Genomic DNA, 10,887 nt, shown 5'->3' with positions numbered 1-10,887 from the left:
TATTCTCTGATGAATTCAAGGTTCATACCGCATCAAGGAGATGTCCCTCCTTTTTCCTTTTCCACGGCCTTATATTGCTAACATTCCAAACCTCTGAAATATTTTAGAATTCTCGATTCTTCCTTCCCTCTCGAAGTTAATGAAACCGAAGTGCAGTCTGTTCATAACCCACTAGTCATAAGATCGAAATAGTGATATACATATACAATTTTATACTATTACAAACCATTTTAGGATGATCTTTGACCATAGGCATATTAAGATATTTATTAACCCCTACCTTTGACATCAATTAAAATAAGGACTCTCTTAGACTAAGACCCAAAGGATTAACCGCCAGCCTTTGCACGCTATTTCAGCCCCTCCTTTAAGATCCGTGGCACCGGCGCAACTATACAACTGACCTCTCATATCTCAAAATAGGTTGCCTCAATGACCTATGATAGCACCGCCTAACTACCCACAGCAAGCTCGCGTACATGCACTCGCAGCCCAAGCATCTGAATCAGTGGTTGCAGTACCACTAGCCTTTGAAGTCACTGCCCACATCCAAGGTACACTAGTATTTCTATTACTGGACACTGGTCCATTGTTTCAATGATAGCATGCCCTACAGTCAAGCAAATAGGGTTAAACAATACCCCTATGGTTGGGGTGAGAGTCATCACCGCAGCAGGGACTTTCACAGACGTCATTAAGCTTTGTAAGAATTGCCCGATAGACTTAGGGAGCAAAGTGGTGTACATTGACCTAATTGTAACCAAGATATATCATTATGATGTCATCCTCGGCGTGGATTGGCTCACTGAAATGAAGGTAGAGATTGACTGTGAAACCAGATTGGTGACAGCCCATGGGCCCGAGAGCATGACCTTCACCTTCCCAGTTCAGGTCAGTTGTCCCTACCACATTCATTGTTATGCTTCCCTATTGGAAAATTACGATGGTCCATCACTTGGGAACACGCCAGTAGTCCAAGATTTCACGGATGTGTTCAGAACGATCCCTGGACTACCTCTTCAGCGCGAGATCGACTTTACCATCAACCTTATGACAGGCGTGACACCAATCTCCTTACCAACATACCCCATGCCTCTATGTGAAATGGAGGAATTGAGGAAGTAGATTGATGATTTATTAGACTCGGGTTTTATATGGCCGAGCGTATCTCCTTAGGGAGCACCTATGTTGTTTGTGAAAAAGAAGAATAGATCGTTGCGGTTGTGTATAGATTATCGCAAGCTAAATCACATCACGGTAAAGAACAAGTATCCTCTGCCCAGGATAGATGACCTATTTGACCACTTCAAGGGGGCGCAGTATTTCTCTAAGATAGGCTTACAGTCCGGGTATCATCAGTTGCGCGTCAAGAATGAAGACATGCATAAAACAACTTTCAGGACCAGCTTCGGGTACTACGAATTCCTCGTGATGCCGTTTGGACTTACAAATGCACCGTCCGTATTCATGGATCTCATAAACTGGGTATTTTGGCCGTTTCTTTACCGATTCATCATCGTATTCATATACAAAATTTTGATATACTCAAAGAGTCGGAATGATCATGAAGAACACCTGCGAGCAGTCTTTGATACTCTTAGGCAGAATCAGTTGTTTGCACAGTACCAAAAGTGTAACTTCTGAAATGAAGAAGTCAAGTTCTTAAGACACGTGATTTCCAAAGAAGGAATCGTCGTGGACCTTACTAAGGTAACCACAATATAAGACTAGGAGTAGCCCGGCTCGGTTACAAAAGTGAGGAGTTTCCTCGGACTTGCCGGCTATTATTGCCGATTCATTAAAGATTTCTCAAAGATAGCTCGACCGTTGTCTCAACTTACTTGAAAAGATCTTAAGTTTACTTGGAACGAGAAAGTAGAAGCAGCCTTTCAGAAATCAAAGGACAAGCTGACGTATGCACCCATACTAGTGCTGCCAGAGTAAGGAGTTAGATATACTATTTACATTGATGTCTCTTGAGTTGGTTTGGGATGTGTACTTATGCAGAAGGATAGGGTGATCGCCTATGCCTCACGACAGTTGAGCAAACATGAAGAAAACTACCCCACTCACAACTTGGAATTGACGGTAGTCATTTCTGCATTAAAGTTTTGGAGACATTACCTCTACGGTGAGGAGTTCGAGCTCTTTTGCGACCACAAGAGCCTCGAGTACATCTTTACATAGAGGGACCTGAATATGAGGCAACGCCATTGGATGGAGACTTTGAAAGAATTTAAGTTTGAAGTCTCCTACCATCCCGAGAAGGCCAACCTTGTGGCCAATACGTTGAGCCGTAAGAAAACTATAGAATTTGCAGCCCCACTGATGATAGAAGAGTGGAATATGGTGGAATTCGTGCGAGATTTCGAACAGAAGCTGATAGTGGTGTAGCCATTCGAGAGCATCGCACACTTTCACGTGCAACCACTTATTGATGACTGAATCATTATGGCCCAGAAAGAAGATGAGCTGTTGGTGAAGATGAGAGAGTGAGCAAGCAACAATGAAGAATCAGAATAGAGGATTGGCTTAGATTGAGGTTTGCGGTATCATGACCGCTTATGCGTCTCAAACCTTCACGACTTGAGAAGAGAAGTTCTAGAGGCCGCTCACAATTCAAAGTTAATGATGCATCCAGGTAGTAAAAAGATGTATCGAGACGTGAAGTGTTCGTACTGGTGGGACAACATGAAGGCCCAAATAGCAGACTTTGTATCCCGATGTCTCACATGCCAGCAAGTCAAGGCCGAGCATCGCCGACCCCCTGGTTTACTTTAGCCCATGCCCATAACCGAGTGGAATTAGGATTTCATATCTATGGATTTTATTTTCGGGTTACCAAAGACGAGAAAGGGGGTATGACTCCATTTGGGTGATTGTGGACCGATTGATGAAATCGGCCCATTTCCTCCTGATTAGAGTTTCTAATTCGGCAGATGATCTAACCAAGTTGTACATCAAGGAGATAGTACCACTGCATGGGGTTCCTATAGAGATTGTGTCAGACCGAGACACACGATTCACATTTATTTTCTGGACTCAAATCCAAGAAGCAATGGGGTTGAAACTCAAATTCAGTACCGCGTTCCACCCTCAAACTGATGGGCAGATAGAACGGGTAAATCAGATACTTGAGGACATGTTGCGAGCATGCGTACTTGACTTCAAGGACAGCTGGGATGACTTTCTCCCTTATGCTAAGTTTGCTTATAACAACAGCTTCCAAGAAAGCATTGGCATGGCTCCCTATGAAGCTTTGTATGGGCGCCCATGTCGAGCTCCACATTGTTGGGTAGAAGTTGGCGAGAAGAGCTTGGTTAACTCAAATCTGATTCAGGCAACCTCAGAAAAGATCGATATTATTAGGCGTCGACTCCTTACATCCCAGAGTAGACAGAAGAGTTACGCTGATACGAGACGGAGACAGTTAGAATTTGAAGTTGGGGACCATGTATTCTTTAAAGTTTTCCCAATGAAAGAGGTACTTCATTTTGGAAAAAAGGAAAAACTCATGCCGAGATTCATTGGCCCGTTCCAGATTTTAGACCAAGTGGGTGTGGTAGCATACCGTCTCGCGTTGCCCACACACTCGCAGGGGTGCACAACGTATTTTATGTATCGATGTTGAAGAAATATGTTCCTGACCCTACCTATATTATCAAGTGGGAGCAAGTGCAGCTAAGTGAAAATTTTACCTATGTATTACGGCCCACACGTGTTCTAGACAGGAAGGAATAAGTGCTACGCAGCAAAGTTATCTCACTCGTGAAAGTGTTATGGACACACCACACTGACGGAGAGGCTACTTAGGAAATGGATGCTGAAGTCCATAAGAACTACCCTCAAATCCTCGAGGAATACGAAAAGGTACTAATTTCAAGGATGAAATTTTTCTTTAAGGGGGGTAGATTGTAACGTCTCAAAAAAATCCGTACAAGGACCCGAGTACCACCTCAGGCAGGACTACCTAAGGACCGCATCCTGTCGAATAAGTTAGGCGGATATTAGTTAAGTACTAAACTAAATAATCGGTGGATTAAGCTCGAGCCACCATTTCCATAAATGAGAAGGCCTAAAACCATTAATACCATTGACTCAACGTCACTTAAAGACCTAGGAGAAATCCCAAGAGCCTGTCGCTCTCGGGAGTACATTGAAACCCCGTATCGGACCTAGATCGCACGTCAAGGGTTCGATGACCACAAAACTATAGGACTATGTCCGTCCTACTAGGCTTGACAACCATCACGAGAATCAAGCCCACATAGCGTCCAGAAATGTACAACATGAGCCATGAGTAAAGTGCGTGAGAAACGCGAATACCTTTGGAAAATGAACCAAAACTTTAGTGAATTGGGCCGATCGCTCTTACACGAAATTGAGGATTTCAGACCGTTAGTTTTTTACCAAACTTTACCCATGGGGAAAGAAGATTTCCCTGCACATATCCGTATAACTGTGGCCCCGATTGAGTAAGTATGACTGTTGATCTTACACAGGTCCTCCACGGTCGATCGGCTTATCCGATCGCACCGAAATCATGTCCTGGCATAGATGCATTGTCAGGGAATGTACCCTATGACATAGGTGAGTAGTGGGCCTCCCCATGAGCCCTGTTTGTCAAAAATAGCTGCCCAAAGGGTATAACCTATGTATATAGTGGCCCTGGGGCCATTTGCATCACTTCTGGGCTTATAAATAACCCTTATTTCACCCCATCTCTCTCATATACGAATTTCATCAAACCCTAAGGGAGAGAAGAATGGAAAGATGAGAGAAGAGGAAAGAGAGAAGAAGGATTTTGGTAGATTGCTGTAGTAATCCTCTCCCACGATTCCACGCACCGAATCGCCTCCCCATCGCACTATCGAATCTCTTTTGGTTACGATTTGGGTAAGAAAACCTCACCCTAATGTCATTGTAGAGATCCAGGTTGATCGTTTGTCAAACTAGCTAACCTATTACGCCATTTAGGTGCCCGACGTTCCGTTTTCGAAAACGTAGAGTTTGGACCGAGTCTGAATCGAGCATCCCGACAAAAGGTGAGGACTATAAACGCTTAGGTTGTGGTTATCAATGCTCTCATGCCAGCTAATGATTTATGCCTAACTTGATTACTACCATATTGACTTAGATACGCCGATTTCGGCATAATATACGTGTATGAACTGTGTTGAGCAAAAGATGCATCCCATGTGTTTGTTGAAATGTTTGAAGGAACATTTAAACATGATTTGTGCTTGCCATGACTACTAATCTAGGATTCATCACTGTCATATGCATGTTGACCTCTCTGTGTAAGGATTTGCTAAAATATATGTTGTAACTAACCTAGTCTATATATTTGGTGAATTATAGTCTAAGTGTTTGATGAATTGTCTAAACGAGAAATTGTTGATGATTTGTATTTATTACGAGTATTAAGATAGGATTCTTAATTACCTTATTCATATGTATAGTTTCTTTCATGTAATCATACTTGCCTCTACGCAATTTATGGATAAAATGCATGTGTTTGGTAACATGATCAATGTGTTTAATGAAATGCTCAAATGAGGAATTTACTTGGATTGTTGGTGAAATACTGAAATGATTATCACATGTGTTTATTTACTGCATCTGTGTAAGATTGGGGCTACAACTTATCCTAGGTAATTGGTAATAGTCCCTGTTTAGGTGGTGAATTAGTCTCACCACATTGGGTATACTCGATGAATCCGGGTCGCACGACGATTGTTGACAGTGGTTAGGCCACGAGGGGTGCTTATGCGCTCCATATCAATTAAGTCAGCGTGTACCTGTACCAAACGAACTTGCCTAATAAATTGATTGACCTATTGTGTCTTTACCATGTATTGGCACTACTGCTTGAATCTAAGGTACCCCTCATCAATGTAAAGGCCCACTTTAACCATGGTACCCCGATCCACTAAGACTCATGAGCCGGGTACGGTGGTATGAGACACTGTGTTCGAGCTGTTGGCCTACGCTGAGGTGACGAGCCTCCCCGTAGTGACCAGTGAACAACTAAGACTCGTGAGTCGGACATGGTGGTATGGAAAACCATGTTTGTGTTGTCGGCCTACGTTGAGGTGACGAGCCTCCCGTAGTGATCGCGAGTATAAATTCTTGAACTTGCCTATTGACTACTTTTCATTAGGAGTGATGACGCTACAACTTGCCTATCGTATGTGCTTAACTAGGAGTGACGAACCTGGATGGATCCTTCGGTTTGGGTCAATGATATAAAGGGAGGTACCTTAGCTTCCCAAGTATGCTGTATGAATAAGTTTAATTAATTACTTAGCTAACATGACCATGAAAGTGCCCTGGTTTGTCAATTAGCGTGAGCGTTGAGTTAACTAGACAGATGAGCCCCATAGGAAGATTGATCAAGCGTCTTCCTCAACTGGATGTGTGCCAGAACTCGCCACAGGTAAATCTTATCCTCACATCCCAGGTACTTAAATCCTTCAAAATTGAATAGAACACCCTAAGTTTTTGTGATTAGAAAACTTTCCCAAACTTTAGAAAAAATCTTTAAGTTTTCTACCTTTGTTGATTTATCGATACATGGATCGATGGAATCAAACCGTGTTGTCGATGTCCTCGAAGCTCACTCAATATTATTGAAATGAGGACATAAGATGTCCAACAACCATAAAGATCTCTGGATGGAATTATCGATGTATCGATATATGGTTCGATATCATCGAAATTTGAATCTCGAGTCCATCGGAGTAGACTCGATAAAATCGACATCAGGTCTGTTGTGTCTAAAGTTCTGCTAAATTGAATCATGTAATCTTTGATATATCGAAGAGCTCCTCGATATCCTCGGAATTTAAGATTCAATGATATCGAAAGTCCTTCGATGATATCGGATTGGACACACATTTATCCAACAAGTTTTTCAGGTTGTTTCTCTTGTATCGAGGGTCACTCGATATAATTGATATTCAAATATCGATCATATCGAGGCATGGTCAATATCATCGAATATAGACACAAACTATCCTGCGAGCTTATAGAAAAATTCTTTGGAATTATCGATGAATCGACATGCCCTTAATATCATTGATATTCAAATTCTGATGATATCGAGTGATGCTTGATCATATCTTATACTTGAAATATTTCAAAGGCAATTGCTCTCACATTTTCAAATGTCGAGGAATCGAACCTCGTGTTGATGAAATCAGAGTTTGAAATTCGATGACATCGGCGCACGTTCGATTTTCTCGACCAGCGGGCAAAAGGTTTCAAAAGCGTTTGACATTTGAGTTAGTGTCATTGAGCGGCCAGTCAATACTATCGAGAGGATATGCTCGACGATATCGACATTGCTCGATGATATCGAACTCTGTAAAAAATGTGACCATTTTATATCCGTTGGAACCTTTTGCTTATTTAATGAGAGCTTGCCCTTAGTTGTTGGATAGAGAAAATAGAGAGTGCTTTTGAGTGTTTAACCTTAGATTATATACCCTAAGCCTTTTCTCTCATGGAAGTTCATCCTCCAATCCACTCTCATCATTGACATTCAATAGAGTGGATTGGGGAATGAACTTCTGCATTCAAGGATCCTGCAGCTACCACCTTAATGGAAAATCATTAAGTTAGGATGCGTTGAATACATAAGATGATTGAAATCTCTCTTTCTCCGATATAGGAAAACATTTAATAGAGCAGGATTCCATCATAACCTTGACCCAACCCGTCGCCATGTATTGGTACATCTTCTGAGTTGCGGTTCAAGGAAGCAGAAGAATCTTCGTCAACAAAGGAGGAGATCTTCGACAACGCGCTGAATGGGGCTCATCTACTTATCTATAAGTCTTTAGAGTCCAGAGGACCTTTGTGATCATTCCTTCTGTAGGATTGGGTCTAAGGTGTTTCTCACCCCTTGCAAGTCCTCATATGAGGCCTCTTGTAGCAGTGTACGTGGGGTGCTTTGTGTTGACCCTTGCTCTGTAAAGGGCATAAACTGGTTAGAGGTAAACCTGTTTAAAACCTTCGATTAGAGGTGAAACTGTCGTGAAACCTCTGTTAGGCTCCTTATGTGGGCCCTTGGCCTGTGTGGCCTAAAATTGGGTGCTGTGTGTTGACCCTTGCTCATCGAAGCATAAAGTGTGTCATGTAGACACGGTGTGTTAGCGTAAGTGTAGGTTGTACTAGTTAGAGGTGAACCTGATTTAAAACCTCCAGTTTGAGGTGAACCTGTTGTGAAACCTCCTTTAGTGAGATCCGGTACACTTAAGAGTTGAGTGCGTCCGTCGGAAGTGGAGTAGACAAGTAGTCGAACCACTATAAAACTGACTGTGTTTGAGATTGATATTTATCTTCCTAATTTCCTTAAATGCTTTCATATTTGATTATCTGAGATCACACCTCACACACAGTCACATCCATCATAAACTATGATTCGCATCTTATTTATCTTTCAATTAGTTTTATGATTGGATCTTCTATTTGGCTTGGAAGCCATTGGAGTTACTCTAAAGAAATCCTAATACACTCATATTTTCTCAGGATTAGTTTGATAGGATTTTTTATAATCATAAAATATTAAAAAGTCCCATTCAACCCCCCTCTAGGACATATTGGCATATTCCTACTTCAACTAAAGCGGTCATTACCGCAATTTCAATTGGTATCAGAACGGGTCTCTCTTAAGGGCTTCACCACCTAGAGAGTGATCTTTACTGAAGTTGGTAATATGGCCAAAGGAGAGGGCTCATCGGTCACTAGACCTCCAGTATTTGATGGATCAAATTATGCATACTGGAAGGCTAGAATGCATTACTTTCTGAGATCTTTGGATCATGATGTTTGAGATATAGTTGAAAGAGGATATGTGCCACCAACCGAACAAGTAGTACTTGAAAATGGCACAGCTATCACCAAACCAAAATCCAAAGAAATGTGGACAACTTTCGATAAAGAAAAATAAACATCTGAAGCTAAAGCTATGAATGCTATCTACTGTGCTGTGTCCCATGATATTTTCAATCAAATCATTATGTGTGGGACAGCTAAGGAAGCATGGGATCTGTTGGAAACAACCCATGAAGGAACAAGCACTGTGAAGAGATCCAAACTGCAACTCCTAACATCACAGTTTGAAAGTCTCAGAATGGAAGAGCATGAGACCTTTATGGAATTTTTCACAAAACTGAACATCATTTGCAACTATATGGGTGGATTAGGTGAGAAAGTTCTGGTTCCAAAAATCTGTAGGAAAATACTAAGATCATTACCAGAACGGTTCAATCCTAAATTAACAACCATTGAAGAGTGTAGAAACATAGATGAAATGAAAGTAGAAGAACTAGTAGGTTCCCTATAAACATTTGAACTACACTTCAAATAAACCCTTAAATCCAAAACTACTGTCCTCAAAACTTCAAAGGACACAACAAATGAGGACTTGAAAGTGAAAGAGAAAACGAAGATAAAGAAGTGGTTATGTTGGCTCAACGGTTCAGAAAAATTGTGGCCGTTCATTTAAAGAAAGACAGGTGGTGTAATGACCCGGAAAATTTTGTGCCAAGACCCGAGTACTACCTCTATTTTTTTCCTTAGAAGCTATTTTGAGTAATTAGTGCTAAACTCGATTGCTTGTGAAATTTGCATCAATCACTTTAAATTGGATCTGCATGACTTAAAACCTGTAGAATCATTAGCGCTATATTACTCTGAAGTCTGGGATTCATCGCTAAATCCAGTTGTTCTTGAGAATTTTTAGAAGTTTTGGATCGGACCTGGACCGCGCGTCGAAAGTTCGATAGCGATAATCTTAGGCTGTTTTGGTCACCATGTTGGACTTGGCCATCACCTCGAAAATCAAGTCCAAATGATGTTCTGGGTCGATTTGATTGAGTCCGGAGTGAAGAGTGTGAGAACGGTGAGAAATTAAATGAGATTTTATAAAATCTGAGTCGTGTCGCTTGCACGACGATTTTAAGTAATCTGACCGTTGGATTCTGACCCAATTTCACCCTCGGATCAGGGAAGGTAGCCCAAGCATGTCATAGTGCTTGTGGTCCTGATCGAGTTTCGGTGACCGTTGAATTGAGTGTGGTCCGCCACGGCTAATCTGTAGATCCGATCGGTACGAAAACTCAGTCTGACCTAGATCTATGGTCAGTGAGCTTAAGTCCGACCTCTCGTGAAAAAAGGCCCACCGGAAGTGTTCCGTTGGATCGAGAGAAGCCTGTTTTGGTTATAACCTAAGTATACCTTGGCCCTGGGGTTATTTTCATCAATGTTAGGCCTATATATAGACCTTAAAACCCTAATTCTCTTTTCCATACGAATTTCCTAACCTTAGCTAAGAAAGAGAGAGGAAAAGAGAGAGAAAGTGAGAGAGAAGTTGGTGAATCATCCTTGGATTCTTTCCTGTTACTCTACATCCTTAAACCATCACTTTTGAATAGTTCTTCCAGCGATTCTAAGTTCATCCTTGGGTAAGTTAACCTAACCCTAATCTGTGTTAGAGCTTAGAATAGCCTTTGTGTTGTTGTAGCTCATTTCTATTCTTGCTTTTGGATATCTTGTCGTCGTTGACGAAGACATATCGTCTGAATCAGTTCAGTGTTCTATTTCTGGTTTAAGGTACGGACTTTAATTGTATAGGTTATAGTTTTCAAGGCTTTCAATGCCAGCTAATGGTTTATTCTTATTATGGATGAGATTTCACATGCCAAATGCTATGTTTATTTTTACGTTCCTGATATGCATGTGTTATATTGAGATTTGTGTATTCTATGTATATGTAGGAAGTACCGTATACGTATAAAATATGAACATGTGTTTGCCATGATTAATTGTCGTGTATTTATGCAAGATGTATGTGTGTCAACTCCTTGGCAAAAGGAATTG

Source organism: Magnolia sinica, chromosome 13, assembly GCF_029962835.1.
Source record: "Magnolia sinica isolate HGM2019 chromosome 13, MsV1, whole genome shotgun sequence".
Taxonomy (NCBI): Eukaryota; Viridiplantae; Streptophyta; class Magnoliopsida; order Magnoliales; family Magnoliaceae; genus Magnolia; species Magnolia sinica.
This window is presented reverse-complemented; position numbering follows the sequence as displayed.